A 19,891-nucleotide genomic window follows, 5' to 3' on the forward strand; every position below is an offset into this window, starting at 1 on the left:
GGCAGTACAGCATGTTCCTGCAGACCAGATAGGCCAAGGTTTCTAGTCCAGACTCTTCCTGATATCCAGAAAAGAGGGCACCTGGTGCCCAATCCTCACTCTATCCATTCTAAACACCTTTCTGGTTATACCAAAATTCAAAATGCTCACCCTCCAGCAACTTTTTCCTATGCTTTCCAAGGATGCTTGGTTAGTCACCCTTGACCTAAAAGTGGCCTGCGTACACATTCCAGTCAGGGAATCTTGCAGGAAAGATCTACATTTCAGGGCAGGATTTATGCACTTTTAGTTCTCTGCACTTCCCTTTGGCTTATCAACTGCTCCCAGAGTTTTCACAAAATGCCTGGCTCCAGCCATTGCTTTTTGCAGACAAAGAAATATTCAAATTTATCCCTACTTAGATGATTGCCTGATCCAGGCAGACAGTCAGGAAAAGCTGTTACAGCACCTGACCTTTGTAAAGGACCTACTGACCTCCTTGGGGTACACTATCAAAGAAAAGAAATCAAAACTAGTTCCCACCCAAAAAACTGTATTCCTGGAAGCAAGGCTGGACACAGCATCCCAGATGCCATTCCTTACTCCAGAAAAATAAGCCTACCTGACAGGTTACATCTCTCAACTAGCCACCGGAACCCAGTTATCCGCAAGGAAAATCCTGCAAGCTGTAGGGTTCATGGCCTCCTGCATTCTACTCATTCCATATGCCAGACTGCATATGAGGAAACTACAATGGTACCTAAAAATCCTTTGGTGTCAACACTCTCAAGACCTGAAAACTATCATACCAATGATACCCTGTCTAATTAAAGATTTTCTTTGGTGGACAGCAGCATGCAACCACAACAAGGGACTTCCCTTCTCACAATCCCACGCTGCCCAGACCCTCACCACAGACACATCAGACTATGTCTGGGGTGCACACCTGGATGCCCCGGTGCATTCAGGGCCATTGGAGCCAAAAAAAAAATACATCTGCACATCAACCAAAAAGAGATGCTAGCTGTTCAGCACTCCCTGACACCTTTCAGACCCTACTCTCCCTGGGACCTCTACTTATCAAAACAGACAACACCACAGTGATGTGGAATGGAGAATTCATGCGTCCCCAATTGCAGACCCTCATCCTGGCAGCCTGGCTTATTCCCTGACCTCTCCTCAAGCTGCCAGCCTAAGCAAACAAGTCCTGGATGTTATACATGAAGCCAGACATCCCAGCACTAAGAAATCCTATGCTGACAAGTGGAAAAGGTTTTGCACCTGGCTCCAGGATAAGGGAGCCAGAACAGCACAGCCCTCCCTACCTCTCATTCTGGATTACCTAGCAGACCTTCTACACAGGGGCCTTTCCTTCTCTTTTGTTAAAATTCATGTCTTTGCCATCACTGCTCATTACAGCGCAGAGCCACCTCTCTTCTCACACCCTCTCAACAGTCAGTTCCTAAGAGGGGCTAACAACTTAAGGCCACCCAGAAGAGCTCCTACCCCAGCTTGGGACCTTAACTTTGTGTTGGAAAAGCTCACCCTACCCCCCCTTTGAACCTGCAGCTTCAGCAGAGTTAAAATTCCTCTCTTGGAAAACAGCCTTGCTTCTGGTCATCACTTCAGCTGAAAGAGTTTCAGAGCTACAAGCACTCATGACTGTAAAGCCTTTCATCATTTTCCATGCTGACAGGGTTTCCCTCAGGACTTAACCCATCCTTCATGCCTAAAGTGGTGTCCAGTGTGGCTCTCAACTAATCCATTCATTTGCCCATCTTTTTCCCTAACCCACAAAACAAGGGGGAAAGGATTCTGCACTCTCTAGATGTGCACAGATCACTCAGATTCTGTCTGGATAGGACTAACTCTTTTAGAAAAACTGACCAATTGCTAGTCAGCTTCGCAGCGGGGCAGTGGGAAAGGCCATGTCCAAATGGATAGCACACTGCATCCATTTCTGCTACAAACAGCATGGGAAACTGCCCCAAAGGGGGTCAGGACGCATTCCATCAGGGCAACCTTCACCTCTACAGCTTTTCTCAGAGGGTTTCCCACCAGGGACATCCTGGAGACTGCAACATGGACTTCTGTTCATACCTTCACCAAGCATTACCACCTGCTTATCTTCTCCAAATCCAGGGCAGGCTTTGCTGCCGCAGTCTTGCAGGGCATCCTAGCCAGCCCCCAGTTTTCTTGACTGCCTTCATCTTTTTCTTCAGCTTTGGGAATCAACCCAAGGGTGATGACTGCAACAGTGAAACACAAAGAACATAGTACAGTTGTGTACACTTACCATAAATGTAGATGTTCGAGTGTATTCACTGTTGTGGTCTTGGTTTCCTACTCTCCATCCCCCTTGTCTCTCACTCTCTCCTTACAGGGAATTTTTGGTGTTTACTTTCTGTTGGTGGTGTTCTATCACCATACCCTAGCTCCCTATTTGGGGGCTCCTTGACAGCTGGGGCTAGAAAAACTGATGTAATAGCATCAGCTTCCTGATTTTATACCACTGACAACCTGACGTCAGTCCTGGAGCGACAGCAATCGACACAGAAATACTAAGCCTCTGGTATTTTGGGCCGACTGAGGGCTACCCCTGGCAGGATGACCCAAGTGTGATGACTGCAACAGTGAATGCACTCAAACATCTACATTTATGGTAAGTGTACACAACTGTATTTTAGGGTGCCGCTCTGGCAATTATGGAGCAGGACCACTACTCCATTCTTTTCCTTTTGTTGAATATTGTTTTATCTCTTCATCACCTCCTATGTTGAAATGTGCTGGGAATGTGTTGTACTTTAAGGTATCCCACTGATTACAGTATTTTCCTCTGACACTCTTCTTACTTCCCCCTTTACCTCCTTTTTTGACAGCTGTTTTTGTACCTACCTCACCATTTTGGTTCAGGTATTCAGTGAAAGTTTGTTAGATCCTTGGAAGTGCAGAAGTTTGTGCGTTTATGGGACGTATATATCAGTTATGAAATTGCAATATCTTGGGAGTTTTCCTCCTTCTCTGAGGGGCAGTAGTTTGAATTTGTGTATATAAGTAGAAGGGGTGGTTTGGGTTGCAGCTCCCCTTGCAGAAGCACTTTAAATGTGTAACAGCAAGTTTCAGAATTCTTTTTTTTTTGGATAAAAATTTTAAAGTGTCAGGGCTAATCGGTTCTGACATTTTCATAAAGAAGCCTTTTGGAGTCGCAGTCCAAATCACATTATTTTTTTCCTGTCAGCTGTTTATCTGTCAGAGGCATTGCTCAGTAGAAGTGAATCACATTCTGTTGGCTTCACTTGCCTGCATCCATGGTGATTTGTCAGAGTAGTATCAGACTGGACCAGTAAGACCTCCATAGCATGATCCCATGTTGAAGGTCATACAGTTTCTTAGTGTATAGAAATTTCATCAACACTTTCAAACCTTTTATTTGATTTATTAAATGCTTAAAGTGCTGTATTTTCAAGGGTTCCTTCTGCTTCTCCATTTTGAGCTGAAGTATCGTCATTGCCACTGTCTAGTCTTGTGGTGCTTTAAGTGTTGTCATTTCCACTGTTTTTGTTTCTGTGTTAAGCTGCACAGATTGGTCATCAACTGTTCTGTTATTCCTGGCAATTTGTTTAATACCCTTGTGGACTGCTCATATGAACCCTGCACCTCGTCTTCCTCTGCTTATGCGTCTTCTCTTTTGTCATTGCCCCTGTACTGGCTACCCATCCCCTCCTAGTTCCTTTCCTCCTCCTTGGTTAGGGTTTTTGCCTTTTCTGTCCTACATGCATACCATATACCTGTCAGTATTTCAGTTCAAGATTCTTAAACAAAACCAAAACATTATGGGTGAAAAAGTAAGGGACATAATTTAAATATTGCTCCTGTATTCTTGGAAAGCTGTTAGAATAACTGGAATTTGAGTTTCAGACTTCATATCTTAGGTTTCACATTAATGTGCATTTCCTATCATTTAGTGTCTGCAGTCCTCAGTGGTTTGCCAGAAAGCTACACATTTTATAAGGAGCAGACCAAAATGTATGAGGCAAAATTAGGGACAGTCTGTGAAACCAAGGACAGCTGAGAGCTATGCCTCCAGAGTATAAAGACAGAGAGATTCTGTGGAATGCTGCTTACATGCTCCCTCACCCCTCTTCCTATGGGACCCTGTGTACTTTGCTTGTCACTTACACACCTGAAGGACCTATTTTACCCGTACCTTATACCTCATGGCATATTTTCTTTCTCTTGCTCCACTTTGACCCTAGTTAATGTCTTCCTGATCTTCTTGCTCATTTGTACATTTCCTTCTGCTCTGCACTGTCTTTATGCTGTTTCTTTGTTCTGTGTAAGCCTTACCCCCCCCCCCCTCCAATTCACTCACACTGGCTTATCCCCTTCCTGATGTGGTCCCTTGTGTCTTTCAGTGTCATTCTGTAGTTCTAACCTTATTTTTTGCCACTTCCCCTGGTTTTACAAAATCTTCATACTGTAGAGGCAAGTCTCTGTCTTAATTGCCTGCTTTTGTTCCAGTAGGAAACAACTCTGTTAAGTTGTCCCAGGTGGCAGTGTACTTACTAATGTGCAGAAGGATCCTAAGCTTTGCTGTCTGAACCCAGTCTGTTCATTACCACCTTTTCTTTCAAAGTCTTTTCTTTTTTTTTCTTTGTGACTGGGGCTTCTACTGCTACATTCTCTCTACCTGCTGTGGGCAGTGGTACTTTCGTACTGACTTCTGATAACTATGTCCCTGTAATTACTGCCCTTCTCTTTTTAATGCTTGGCCTTGACTCCTTTCTTATGCCTGTTATCATTCCTTCTACAGTCGGGCCCTTGTTGTAGGCAGATATTTTCACTTACAGTCTTTGAATTCCAATATGGCTTCGGTAAGCCATCCGACAGCAGATCTTCTGAAAAAAGTAAAGATAAAGACAGAGACAGACCGCAGAGACTCAGTTCTCCAGTGCTCAGTGAGGCACTTTCGCAGCCCCTGATGTCCCCTTCTGTTGATTTGCAGGCTGCTACCAAGACCCATTCGGAGTCCTGTATGCCGCAAAAATCTTCTTCAACTAAGGATCCTTTCAACTAAGGATCCTGTGTTCGTCTCTACCTTGGATGGGTCGGGAGCTGCTGAGCAGGCGCCGGCTTCCGAGGAAGTTCTTCGTACTACCGAATCTCTACATAAACCGATGTCTTCTTTTGCAACTGCCATTCTTTCAAAAACAATCAAGTTTCTTAGGCCCTGGGTAGGAACCACACCCAAGAAACTAACAACCCACTCTCAGGCGCCTGCTAGCTTGCCTCAGTCTCAAATGCTTAAAATGGCTGAAGACCTTATCACGCTGATCAGGGGAAAGCCAAGCTGCACCCTCCAAAAGGAAGAGAGATCTGTCCCCTGTAGTTTTGTCTAAATGAGAGGCAGATGATTCTGATGCATCTGAATATGAAGACATGCAACCCCTCTCTACTTATGAGGATGCTGATGCAGAGGATTCCATTCCTTCAGCCTCTCCCCAAGAGGATTTATCCTTTGGGGAAACCCTGCATACTTTAAAGGAACATTTCCAATGGGATAGTCAGGACTACCCTCCGTCTAAAAAGAGACTCAGGGAATTCCTAGATCTTCCACAACACAACACAGACCCTTGGCCATCCCCCCAGTCCTGGATGTTGTGGAGGATGTTTTTCTCTAATCCAGCTTGATTCCTGACGCCCTTCCTCCGGCTCCCAAAAAACAGACAGGTACTACAGAGTCCCTGAATTCACACAAGTATCTTTTTAAAAATCTTACAGCTGATCCTGAGGTCACTTCTCAAGGGCCAAAAGGGATTAAAGCAATCTCTGCTAAGAATTCCACCCCCTCAGACAGGGATTTTTGAGCACTGGACAGATGGAGTAAAAAAGTATACACCTCAGCTACTCTTGCTATCAGGGCACTAAATTGTCAGTTAAATATGCTGAAATTTCAGCAACATACCTTGGAACTCCTTAAACAAAAAATATCTTCCTTTCCTGCTTGAGCAGAATCTAAAGATTTGCAAGAGTTAATGCATTCTGCAAGTCAAGTAACTAAACACACTTTGCATTGTGGTTTTGATGTGCTAGATTCTTGCATGGCAGTAGTCACTGGATCTGTCATTAGAAGGCATGCATGGCTTAAGATATAACCCCTGCCAGACCATGTCACATCTAAATTGTTGGATGGCCCCTTGCACAAAGATGACTTACTTGGCACTAAGGCAGAAGAGGTCTTAAAAAATATGGAAGAAAAAGCAAAATCTATGCAAACAGTTAAGGATCTCTTGCAGGTCCAGCCCCCCTAGGTTCAGCAGGCATTGTCCCCCCAACCACTGGTCCTTTCCTGCTCCCAGTAAACTGGCCCAGCCTAGGCCACGTGGAAACAGAGCCCCCAGACTGCAACCACAGGGAATGCAGAGATCTAAGCAGTGGATTACCTCCACTTCAAAACCACGGAGTTCTAAGCCACTCCCTTATGGCAAGAACTCACAATGACTCACCTCCTCCATCCCCTCCCTCTGCCCACCTTCACTCTCCTTTCACTCCTGGGCCACCATTACCAAGGACCACTAGGTTCTGAACATTGTGTCTCAGGGATACAAATTTTCCTTCCATATACTTCTAACCCCAAAAGGGTTCCCAGATCTACCTTCAAATCAGTGGGTAGAGGCTTAAAAGCAAATCCTTTCCCTGCTCTCTCTGAGAGCAGTAGAGCATGTTCCTGCAGAACAGATAGGCCAAGGTTTCTACGCCAGGCTATTTCTGGTACCCAGAAAAGAGGGCACCTGATGCCCCATCCTCGATCTATCCATTCTAAACACCTTCCTGGTGATCCCAAAATTCAAAATGCTCACCCTCCAGTAGCTGCTACCCATGCTCTCCAAGGAAGCTTGACTAGCCACCCTAGATCTAAAAGATATCTACTTCCATATCCCTATAGGGGAATCATGCAGGAAATATCTCCGCTTCAGGGCAGGATCTCAACACTTTCAGTTCTCTGCACTTCCCTTTGGATTATGTGCTGCTCCCAGTTTTCACAAAATGTCTGGCTCCGGCCATTGCCTTTTGCAGACAAAGAAATATTCAGATTTACCCATATTTAGATGACTGCCTTATTCAGGCAGACAGCCAGGAAAAGCTGCTCAAGCACCTGGGCTTTGTAAAGACCCTCCTAAGCTCTCTAGGGTACACAATCAACGAAAATAAATCCAAGCAGGTGCCTACCCAAAAGATATTCTTCCTGGGAGCAAGTCTGGACACACCATCCCAGATGGCATACCTTACACCAGAGAAACAAATTTTCCTGACAACCTACTTCTCTCAACTAGCCACCAGGCCCCAGCTAACTGCAAGGAAGATCCTGCAAGCTCTGGGGTTCATGGCATCTTGCATACTACTCATTCCATATGCCAGACTGCACATAAGGAAACTTCAGTGGTACCTAAAGAGACTTTGGTGTCAACACACTCAAGACCTGGAAACTTTTGTACCTATAATTACTTGCCTTAGAAAAGATTTTCTTTGGTGGGCAACAGCATGCTCCCTCAACAAGGGACTTACCCCCCCAGCTGCCCAGACCCACACCACAGATGCATCAGACTGTGCTTGGGGTGCACACCTGGACGGCAGGTGCATACAGGGCCAAGGGAGCCCACAGCAAATCCCTTTGCACATCAATCAAAAAGAGATGATGGCTGTGCAGCATGCCTTGATAGCTTTCAAGCCCAACACCACTGTGATGTGGTACATCAACAAGCAGGGAGGGACTCACTCCTACCCTCTATGCAGGTTGGCCATGACCCTTTGGCACACAGCCTCTGCCATGCAACTACACCTGTTAGCACAATTCCTACCAGGCTCTCTCAACTCTCTGGCAGACCAATTAAGCAGAAATCGTCCGGACCTACACAAGTGGCAACTCAACAGAAGTACTTTCACCCTAATAGCTCAGAAATGGGGAACCCCAAAGGTCGACCTCTGTGCCTCCCACACCAACCATCAGCTCAGCAAATTCTGCACCAGGGAGCTTCACTCATGGCTTGGAAAGTGGATGCCCTGTCCTTCCCCTGGATCAGTCTATGCCTTTCCTCCCCTACCTGTCATCCCCAGGGTGCTGCTCAAAATAAGGGAGGAAAAACCAAGGACCATTCTTATAGTTCCAGACTGGCCCCGGCAACACTGGTATCCCTTGCTGCATGGCCTGTCCCCACTGCCTCCATGGCATCTTCCTCAGTTTCCAAACCTCCTGACTCAGAGGGTAGGGGAATTCATGCATCTCCAATTGCAGGCACTCAGTTTGGCATATTCCCCAAACCAGAACCAATCTGCCAACCTCAGTAAACAGGTTCTGGATGTTATCCATGAGGCCAGATGCCCTAGCACCAGAAAGTCTTGTGCTGATAAATGGAAAAGGTTCTGCACCTGGATCCAGGCTAAGGGAGCCAATACGGTACAGAACTCCCTCCCTCCCTCTCATCCTGGAATACTTAGCTGACCTACTACACAGTGGCCTCTCTTTCTCCACTATAAAAATTCATGCTTCTGCTATTTCTGCTCATTTTCACACTGAGCAGCCCCTTTTCTCACACCCTTTGGTGAAACAGTTTCTAAGAGGGGCTAGCAACTAGAGGCCACCCAGAAGGGCACCAACACCAGCTTTGGACATTAACTTTGTATTGGAAAAGCTCACCCTGCCCCCTTTCAAACCAGGTACTTCTGCAGAGCTAAAATTTCTCTCCTGGAAGACAGCATTCCTTCTGGCCATCACTTCAGCCAGAAGAGTCTCTGAACTGCAAACATTCATGGCTGTGGAGCCCTTCATCATCTTCCATGCAGACAGGGTATCCCTCAGAACTAACCCATCTTTCATGTCCAAGATGGTCTCCAGTGTGGCTCTCAACCAATCCATTAATTTGCCCACCTTTTTTCCTAATCCCCAGAACAAGGGGGGAGAGGGTTCTTCACTCTCTAGATGTGCACAGACAGCTCAGATTCTATCTAGACAGGACTAAATCCTTCAGAAAATCTGATCAATTGTTTGTTGGCTTTGATATAGGGGCAGAAGGCAAAGCCATCTCCAAGCAAACCATTTTCAAATGGGTAGCACACTGCATCCATTTCTGCTACAAACAACATGGAAAGCCTCCTCCCAAGGGGGTCAAGACACAGTCCACCAGGGCAGCCTCCAACTCTGCAGCTTTCCTCAAAGGAGTCCCCACCAGGGACATCCTGGAGGCTGCCATCTGTTCACACTTTTAGCAAGCATTACCACCTGCCTCTCTGCTCCAAATCCAGGGCAGGGTACCTCTGCAGTCTTGCAGGGCATCCTAGCCAGCCCCTAGGTTCCTTGACTGGCTCCACCCATTTACTCAGCTTTGGGAATCAACCCAAATGTGATTACTGCAACAGTGAAACAGTTGTATACACTTACCATAATTGTAGATGTTTGAGTGTATTCACTATTGCAGTCCTGGTTTCGCTGCCTCCACCCCCCTTTCTTCTTTTATTACCATTCTTCCTTATTGTTCTTTTTTGCTTACAAGGGACATATTGGTATTTATTTTCCACTGGTGGAGTTCTTCCACCAGAGCCTGGCCTCCTGCTTGGGGGCTTCTGGCAGGTTAGGGAAGAAAAACTGATGTAATGGCATCAGCTGTCTTGCTTTATACTAATGACGACCTGATGTCAGTCCTCAAGCGACAGCAGCAGACGCAGATATACTAAGTCTCTGGTATTTAGGCCAGCCGAGGGCTACCCTGGCAGGGATAACCCAAATGTGATGACTGCAACAGTTAGTACACTTGAACATCTACATTTATGGTAAGTGTACACAACTGTAGTTTTTGTGCTGTGGCCAATGTTCAAACCAGATTCTCTTTACAGTATGTTCAAGCCTGAAAATAGTAGGCCCTGCCACTCTGCTTATCATTTTCACCCCATCTGTTTTGTTTTGTGGTTGTGGCTGGGCTGATATTTCATGGGGGTGCTTAAACTTACTAAACTTTATAAGTGTATACTTAATTTTGCTTACTGGCATGTTTGCTGTCTGCAGTGAAACTGCCGTTTAGAATTCATTGTGCATGTCTTTCATCTCTTTCGGACCAAAGATCAACGAAAGCTTATTATCTGTTATACAAGTCTAGACGTCTGCGGTGGGAGTGACGGATGCATTTAAGTTGGAGGTGGGATTACATCAAGGATCAGCTCTGAGCCCTTTCTTATTTGCAATGGTGATGGACAGGTTGACAGACGAGATCAGACAGAAGTCCCAGTGGACTATGATGTTTGCAGATGACATTGTGATATGTAGTGAGAGTAGGGAACAGGTGGAGGAGACCCTGGAGAGATGGTGATATGCTCTAGAGAGAAGAGGAATGAAGGTCAGCAGGACTAAGACAGAACATATGTGTGTGAATGAGAGGGAGGATAGAGAAATGGTGAGGATGCAAGGAGTAGAGGTGGCAAAGGTGGATGAGTTTAAATACTTGGGATCAATAGTTCAGAGTAATGGTGAGTGTGGAATAGAGGTGAAGAAGAACGTACAGGCAGGATAGAGTGGGTGGAGAAGAGTGCCAGGAGTGATTTGTGACAGACTAGTACCAGTAAGAGTGAAAGGGAAGGTCTACAAGAGGGTAGTGAGACCAGCTATGTTATATGGGTTGGAGACAGTGGCATTGACCAAAAGGCAGGAGTTAAAGCTGGATGTGGCAGAGTTAAAGATGTTAAGATTTGCACTGGGTGTGACAAGGATGGACAGGATTAGGAATAAGTATATTAGAAGGTCAGCCCAGGTTGGAAGGTTTGGAGACAAAGCTAGAGAGGCAAAATTGCGTTGGTTTGGACATGTGCTGAAGAGGGATGCTGAATATATTGTGAAAAAGATGCTAAGGATGAAGCTACCAGGTAACAGGAAAAGAGGAAGGCCTAAGATGAGGTTTATGGTTGTGGTGCGAGAGGACTTGCACGTGGTTGGTGTGACAGAGCAAGATGCAGAGGAGAGGAAGAAATGGAAACAGATGATCCACTGTGGTGACCCCTAACGGGAACAGCTGAAAGAAGATGATGATAAGTCTAGGTGCTCAAGCTGGTGAGAGCAGCAGTTAAAACATGATAGCCATTTTAATAATAATGCCCATAAAGGTAGTTATTTATTAAAATCCATGTTGCATTGGTATATTACCTTCAAGAGGAAGTCCAACTTTACTGCATTTTGCATCACCTAAATATCCTTCTGATGCATATAATTTAATTGACTTTATTTGTGGATTTAGTTAATTTAATTTAAAGTAATATTGCTTTAGTTCTTTATTTAAATGAGTAACACTACAATCAAACAGTATTAATATAATTCCTTAAGTAAAGGTAATTTGTTTGTTTACACAATGCTGACTGTACTTACACAGGTAGAGTGCATGCACCGTTTTTCCAGTTCTTAGGTGAATCCTCTACAGGTTAACATGCCCTGACATCAAGCAGCATGCATTTTGATATTCATGATGGGCTGTGATATTCATGTATATCTTTGTGCATTGCTGTTTAATAGATAGCTTGTCGCTTCCAGTACACATCTAACCAGCTCTTGACAAACAGCACTGATGGGAAGTGAAGGATGCATTGTAACCTTCTGTTCATCTTAGACAGGGCTGTGGCAAATAGAGGCTTTTTTAAATGCTGGTCACCTGCATTGTATTATTACACAATATCAGGTAGGTAGATTGCTGGGAGCATTTTACATATTTAGTGTTCTCTGTTTTCAATGCAGCACTGTGATTATAGTTACCTGAAATGTCGGGGATGGAATGTGTGGGTAACCCTGCAGTGAGTGGGGCAGTTTCAGTACCTGAATCACCTGTGGGTGCAGCAGCAGCTGCAGTGGTAGCTGCCACTCTGCTGGGTTTGCTGACAGCACGTCAGTGAGTGGTCTTTCCTGTGGCACTTTGTGTGGCTCCTGAGCAGCTTGTGCTGTGGAAGGGAAGGCTCGCATGGCAGCCACTGTGCTGTGGAGGTCTTGTAAAAGATTTATTAATAGTTATATTTTTGAGTCTTTAATCAGTGTTAGCTGGCACTTTAAGCAATGGCAAAGTATTTGCCATCACTGACAGTAAATATGTAAACTGTTGTTGGCATCGGCACTAGATTGAAATAGTGTGAACGACTGCATTCAGCAATACAAATTAAAAAATACAAGGCATGCTTGCATATTTAATGAGCCCCCCACCCCCCACCCCATATGGATCTGGATGCAAACACATTGTTTAGTATATAGTGTCATGCTCAGTATAGAGAAATTCAACTGTATGCTCAGATGCAACTCTTTTATATCTTAAGTTTGAAAAATAAGATTAGTTCATACAAAGGTCAAAGCTTTCTCAACTTGTAACTAAACACAAACACGTATTTCCAAGGCTGAAAGGGTAAACAGATAACAAGTTATGCATACAGGAGGGCACTTCTCATGCTTTACTCTTGCCATGGTTTGTGTTTCTCTTTCAGAAGACTTATCTCCTACAAAATACCTAACCTCCTTTTAAGGTTAAATGATTAAAGAAACATTTGCCATCTGTTCACTAAGCTCTAATGAAGTCTGTTCTTAGCTAGAAAGTAAAAATATATGAAACTGTTGTAGTACTCTAAACTAGCTGTATGTCAATATGAGCATTAACAGACATAAAAATAACATTCATTTCAATACATTCTCTGAACAGGAAGTAAGAAACACTAATGTTTGGCAGTATTGACTAAATGGGATCCTCCGTGAGTTGCCAGGAAATTAAAAGTATTCCAAGGGATAGGGCAAAATCAGGAACATCCTGCCAAATCAAAGACAGTTCGGGGGTATGCTACCCCATATTTATCAGATTTCAGATTGCTTCAAACCAAAGAAAAATGAAGACTGTAAGCTGACATAACCTTTTATGCAATATAAACAGCATTTTGCTAATGCCTTTCATTTTCAGTTTGCATTAAGCTGTCAGTTGATTTTTTTTTAGTTTCTGCAAAGCCCATTTCTGTAATTGTAACAGTTAATTACAGGTCACTGGGCTGTTTTGCCAGTACCGCAGATATACACTCGGTCTTTATAGCATTCATAAAAGATGATAAACATCATCTGCAGTTTGACAGACTTTTGCCATGATATTAGAAAATGACCTTTGATTCATGACTTCCTTTGTTCCTTTTCTTAATCTAGCTAGCAGGCATTGACGACCACTGTTAGTCATATTGTTATGTCCAATATGGGAGATTGTTTCATTAATGACATAGCACACATTTTTATGATCTTTCTTTGGTGTAGCCCACATATGTCCCTCAGACAAGTTTGTTATTAGAAAAAAAACATGCACAAATTTAGCCAATGAACCAAAAAATGACGGCCACAGAAGTATAAATCACAAGAAAAGCTTGATGTTCATCATGTTACACTGCTGCAGTCATTACATTTGGGTTATCCTGCCGTCCGGGGGTTCCCCAGTCGGCCTGAGTTCCAAAGTCTTGGTCCGGCGTCTGTTGCTGTCGCCTCCTCCCTGATGTCAGTGCGACAGGGGTATAAGATGCAACCGACGCCATTTTCTTCAGTCTTTCTTGCCGCGCGGTGCCCGAAGCAAAAGCAGTTCGCAAGTGCCGGTCGGCCGACTCCTGAGATTTTCATTCCGAATCTAGAACCGAAGTCTTCTACAAAGCTAAGTACCCCATTGGGGAAACTTTTTCTTGCCTCAGACCGATGTCAGTAAAAGTTAATAACTGTATTTCTTGTGGGAAGCAAATACCTCATAAGGATTTCCATTCCTATTGTATCCCATGCCTAGGCTCAGACCACAACATCACTGGTTGTCAGTTTTGTGCTAGGTTTAACAAGCGCACTATTAAACGTCGGTTTGATTTTGCCCGACATTATTTTGGCAGAAAATTCAATTACACCATGCCGTCGGAACTTCCGATGACCGGAATACATAAAAAGCGCAAAGACAAGGACAGGCATCCGAGGCCCAAAACTGACAACAAAGCCTCTTCTAGGCCGGTCACCAGTTCTCTGGTTTTCAGCGAGGCGCCTTTGCAGCCCCTGACAACCGCTTCTGCACAATCACAGGCCACCTCCGACTCCCACGTGGAGATGGCTGGGCCTTCGGACGCACAAGTTTTTCAGCCTACCGAAACTAACCCTTCAGAGGGATCTGGAGTAGCTGAGCAACCCGAAGCTTCAGAGGGTGTTTTCAGACCTACATTAAACCCCCCCTGCTAAGTCTAAGCCTCCTTTAAAAACAAAGAAACAAATACAGCATTCTCCAGGACAGGCCTTCATGCCTAAGAAACAAATGCTCAAAATGGCCGAAGACCTAATCACTTTGTTCAGGGGGTCCCATCCCCCTCCTGATAAAAGGCCCAGACAGGATGCAGACTATGACTCATCCGACCAGGTGTCCATTTCTTCAGATTCATCCTCAGACTTAGGATATTCTTTACCCACTTATGAGGACTCTGATGCTGAGGAATCAATTCCATCAGCCTCTCATCCTGAGGACTACTCCTTTGGGGAAACCTTACATACCATGAGGGAGCATTTCCATTGGGAAGGCCAGGATTACTCAGAATCCAAGAAAAGGCGCAGAGACTTCCTTTTATTACCTCAACACAGATCCCTTGCTATTTTGCCAGTGTTAGATATTGTTGATGATGTGTATACTGAATCCAGCTTAAATCCTGACTCCTTACCTCCAGCCCCAGTTAAACCTGACAGATACTAACAGAGAGTCCCTGACTCACACAAATTTCTGTATAAAAGCCCTGTTGCTGACCCTGAAACTATTTCTCAGGGACCCAAAGGGATTAAGGCCTCATCAGCAAAAAATCCAGTCCCCTCTGACAGAGATTCCAGAGCATCAGACAGATGGGGAAAGAAAGTATATAAGTCTGCTCCTTAGCAATGAGAGCCTTAAATTGCCAGTTTCACATGCTAAAATATCAGCAATTTTTGATGTCTCAGTTAAAACAAAAACTGCTTCCATATTCAGATCCTCCTAATTTTAAAGAAATGCAGGATTTATTGCATGCAGCTGAACAAGTGGGAAAGCATACTTTGCAATGTAGTTTTGATTCTTTAGAGGCCTCCTGTAGAGCAGCAGTTACAGGCTCTGTCATTAGAAGGCATGCTTGGTTAAAAGAACATACGTTACCAGACCATGTTAAAGCAAAATTATTGGATGCACCTTTGCAGCAGGATGTGTTATTTGGAGTTTAGGCAGAAGAGGTATTAAAGAAAATGGAGGATAAGGCAAAATCTATGCAAACGGTGAAGGATTTCTTACAGGTTCAGCCTCCAAGATTTAGCAGAAATTGGCCAACAAAGAATTGGTCCTTTCCAGTTACAGACAGACCTCAAAGGGGCAGATACAGACATCCAAGAGGTAGAGGTCAACCACAAGGTCCTTACAGGCCTCGACAATGGGGTGCACCAGGCCAGAAAGAAGGGGAAGACAGGCCCCAACCATATAAAAAGCAGCCTCAATGACTTCCCATTACAGCTGCCAAACAACTCTCTCTTGGCAGCCCCCTTCGGAGGAAAACTGGCACTTTTCTATCACAATTGGCATTGGATCACCAAAGACAAATTGGTTCTCAACATTGTATCTCAAGGTTACAGGTTCCACTTTCACACTCTGCCAAGGTTAAAAGGAATGCCAAATCTGCCACCAAATCAATGAGCAGAGGCTCAAAAACAAATTACAGCACTCATGGAAATGAGAGCTATTCAAAAGGTACCACCACAAGAGCAAGGACAAGGATTTTACTCAAGACTCTTTCTGGTTCCCAGGAAGGACAAAGCCTGGAGGCCCATGCTGGATCTTTCTTCTCTGAACACTTACCTGGATGTTCCGAAATTCAAAATGTTGACACTACAGCAGCTTCTTCCCATGCTGAGCAAGAAAGCTTGGCTCGTGTCCTTGGACCTTAAGGAGGCATACCTGCATGTCCCTATCAGACAAAACTGCAGAAGATACCTCAGATTCATAGCAGGTTCAATGCACTATCAATTCTCTGCACTGCACTTTGGCTTATCTACTCTGCCCAGGGTCTTCACAAAGTGCTTGGCACCAGTAATTGCATTTTGCAGACAGAAAGGAATTCAAATTTATCCGTACCTGGACGACAGCCTGATTCAAGCAGAGAGCAAGGACATTCTTCTAAAGCATCTGGCGTTTGTAAAAAAGTTATTAAGTTGCCTGGGGTACACAGTAAATGAAAGGAAATCAAAACTAGTGCCCTCACAAGAGTTACTATTCCTGGGTGCCAGCTTGAGCACAATGGCCCAGATGGCTTATCTCACACCAGACAAGCAAGGACAACTGACTCAATACTTGCAATTGATGGCAACAAAATCCCAACTCCCTGCAAGAAAAATTCTGCAGGCCTTAGGTCACATGGCATCTTGCATACTACTAATTCCATATGCCAGACTGCATATGAGGAAACTACAATGGTACCTAAAGAGTGTATGGTCTCAACACTGTCAAAGTTTGGAAGCAGTTATGCCACTAATTCCTTGCCTTCAACAGGAGTTTCAATGGTGGGCTCAAGCTTGTCATCTCAACAAGGGACAGCCTTTTACTCAACCTACAGCCAGGCAAACACTGACAACAGATGCATCGGATTATGCCTGGGGAACACACATGGCAGGAAAATGTATTCAGGGCAAGTGGCCTGCAGAACAAAGGCATCTTCACATCAATAAAAAAGAGATGTTAGCTGTACAAAATGCCCTTATAGCTTTCAAGGACCTGCTGCATCCAGGACAACTATTACTAAAGACAGACACCATCATAGTTATGTGGTACATAAACAAGCAAGGGGGCACTCACTCCTACCCTCTCTGCAGACAAGCCATGACCTTGTGGAACACAGCTTTAAACTATCAAGTTCATCTGCAAGCACAATTCCTGCCAGGAGAGAAAAACACACTGGCAGACTTAAGCAGAAACATCATGGATCCCCACGAATGGGAACTGAGTCCACAAATGTTCAGAATGATAACACAGAAATGGTGGAGCCCGGACATAGATCTGTTTGCATCCAAAACGAACTGCCAACTACAGAAATTCTGCACAAGGAGTTACCATCTACAAGCATGGAAAGTGGATGCCCTCTCATTCAGCTGGAAAAACCTACAAGTATATGCTTTCCCACCACTACCTCTCCTTCCAAAGGTACTCATAAAAGCCAGGCAAGAAGAGCCAAAGATGATCCTGATTGCACCAGACTGGCCACGTCAGCACTGGTACCCAATCTTATAGAACTTAGCACAAGAACCACCCTGGATATTGCCTCAAATCCTACATCTGCTGACTCAGCACAACAATCAGATACTTCACAGTCAGCTAAAGACCTTAAACCTAGCTGCTTGGAAAATTCCTTAGTCAAGATAGCAATGCCTCTCTCCAAAGCTGTTATGAAGGTCATTCTGGAGGCCAGAAGGCCTAGTACCAGGAAAGCCTATTCAGATAAATGGAAGAGATTCTGTGCCTGGAACCAGGCTCACAGCCTTGACCCTCTTGTCCCAAATATTCCTCCGATTCTACAATATTTAACTGAGATGCTGGACAAAGGCCTGTCCTTTTCATCCATCAAGATCCACGCCTCTGCCATCTCTGCTCATTACAACACGGATCCACCAATTTTCTCTAATCCTTTGCTAAAACAGTACCTCAGAGGGACTAAAAACATAAGACCGCCACGTAGAGCACCTACTCCAACTTGGGACCTCAACTTTGTTTTGGAAAAATTAACTTTACCTCCCTTTCAGCCAGCTAACACAGCAGAATTTAAATTTATCTCTTGGAAAACTGCTCTGCTAATGGCAGTAACATCAGCACAAAGAGTTTCAGAATTACAGGCACTAATGGCAGTGGAACCTTTCCTCATTTTCCACCAGGACAGGGTGTCTTTAAGAACTAACCCTACGTTTATGCCAAAGGTGGTTTCAAGTGTGGTTGTAAACCAAAATATTCACTTGCCAACTTTTTATCCAAAACCACTGAATAAAGGGGGAGAGACTACTGCATTATTTGGACATTCACAGGCAGTTATGCTTCTACTTGGACAAAACCAAAGCTTTCAGAAAATCTGAGCAACTACTGGTAGCATATGCTGTAGGAGCACAGGGAAAAGCCATTTCAAAACAGACCATTTCAAAATGGATAGGACATTGTATACACTTCTGCTACACACACCATGGGAAACCTATACCTAGCAGCATTAGATCTCACTCCACCAGGGCAACAGCCACTTCAACTGCCTACCTCAGAGGAGTGCCTACCAAGGATATTTTGGAAGCAGCAACATAGAGTTCTGTGCATACCTTCACCAAGCATTACCATCTGCCTTTATACTCTAAATCCAGTGCTGGCTTCGCCACTGCTGTGCTGCAGGGCCTTATAGCCACACCTAATGCCTTATAGAACCAGCCACCCTACCTCAGCTTTGGGATTCTACCCAAGTGTAATGACTGCAGCAGTGTAACATGATGAACATAGTACAGTTTTGTACCTACCATAAATGTAGATGTTAGAGTGTATACACTGCTGCAGTCCAGGTTACCCTCCCTCCTTCCCCTCTTACTTGCTGGTACGTACCTATGTCTTCTACCCTTTACTACCTATGGGGAGTTTTTGCTGGTAACTGAAAGTTGTTGTTTGCTTTTCTTATCTATGTTTTATTAGCAATTTGAATTGCCTACCCATTTGGCGGCACCTGACATCTGGGGCAAGAAAAACTGAAGAAAATGGCGTTGGTTGCATCTTATATACCCCTGTCGCACTGACGTCACGGAGGAGGCGACAGCAACCGACGCCGGACCAAGACTTTGGAACTCAGGCCAACTGGGGAACTGCCTGATGGCAAGATAACCCAAACGTAATGACTGCAGCAGTGTATACAATCGAACATCTACATTTATGGTAGGTACAAAACTGTACTTTAGTGTTGGCTTTCATCGTAAGCAAACCACAAGAGATGATTTGTAATAGTTTTATGAATTCCACTTGGTGGCTATCATGAACATCAGTTAAAAATGCACCTAGCAGACCAGCATCTGAGTTGAGATTGCTAGGTGGTTCAGCCCCGTATCACCTTATGCTGTTGGCAATGTAATGATTTGTGTGTACGTGTTGGGGGGAGTTAATTATTCAGCAAGATAAAAATATTTTTTTTTATTGTGAGCTATTCCAGATGACCTGTGTCTGACTGCCCCATCTTTTTTCCTAGCCCATTTATTCTCCTCCTTTTGAGAAACTATCTTGGCCACTCCATGTTCACCTTTGCTGGCTGGGCCCCAAGAAGGATAAGCTACGGGCCTCAGATCGCTGATCTTGGGCCCTTATTTTTCATGATGTAGCAGGCAGTATTGTTTGTTTATGCTTCTTTCATGTTTTCCTTCAAAATTGATCATAAAAGATCGACTGCTTTATCACTAGTCCCTACTGGTATGATTGATCCCATTATGTCCTTTCTTGAAAAGGAGAACCAGCCTCTGGCTTCTGAAACACAAACTTCCATATGCAGGTCCATATACTGCTCTTTGAACTTGTTCACAAATTAGTTTACCTTAGCAGGCAGGGTGCTCTTTCACTTAGAAAAAGTGCAGGATTGCAGCCTGCACACTGTGTACATGTCTGGAGTTTATTAGGATTGCTTTTGAATGTGTGTTACTCAGTTAAGGAGTTAGTGCCTAATTTGCCTAATGTGTGTTACTCGGGGTTAGGTGTTAAGTGTCTAATTTGCCAAGTGCTTCTTCCCTCCTGCTTGGAATTTCCAAGGGACACAGTCAGTCTGTTGGCAGTGCATTAAATGCCAGCCTGTAGGTGTGTGTGTGTGTGTGTGTGTGTGTGTGTGTGTGTGTGTGTGTGTGTGTGTGTGT

The 19,891-nt window shown here is 44.4% G+C and overlaps 1 protein-coding gene across 12 annotated transcripts in view; it reads left to right on the plus strand.

The window, feature by feature from the left end:
* PLEC (plectin) overlaps positions 1-19,891 on the plus strand; it is a 1,553,583-nt gene that overhangs the window by 1,526,907 nt on the left and 6,785 nt on the right. The window lies entirely within an intron of this gene.

This window comes from Protopterus annectens, chromosome 3.part1, assembly GCF_019279795.1.
Source record: "Protopterus annectens isolate FY-2018-M chromosome 3.part1, PAN1.0, whole genome shotgun sequence".
In the NCBI taxonomy this organism is placed as follows: domain Eukaryota; kingdom Metazoa; phylum Chordata; order Ceratodontiformes; family Protopteridae; genus Protopterus; species Protopterus annectens.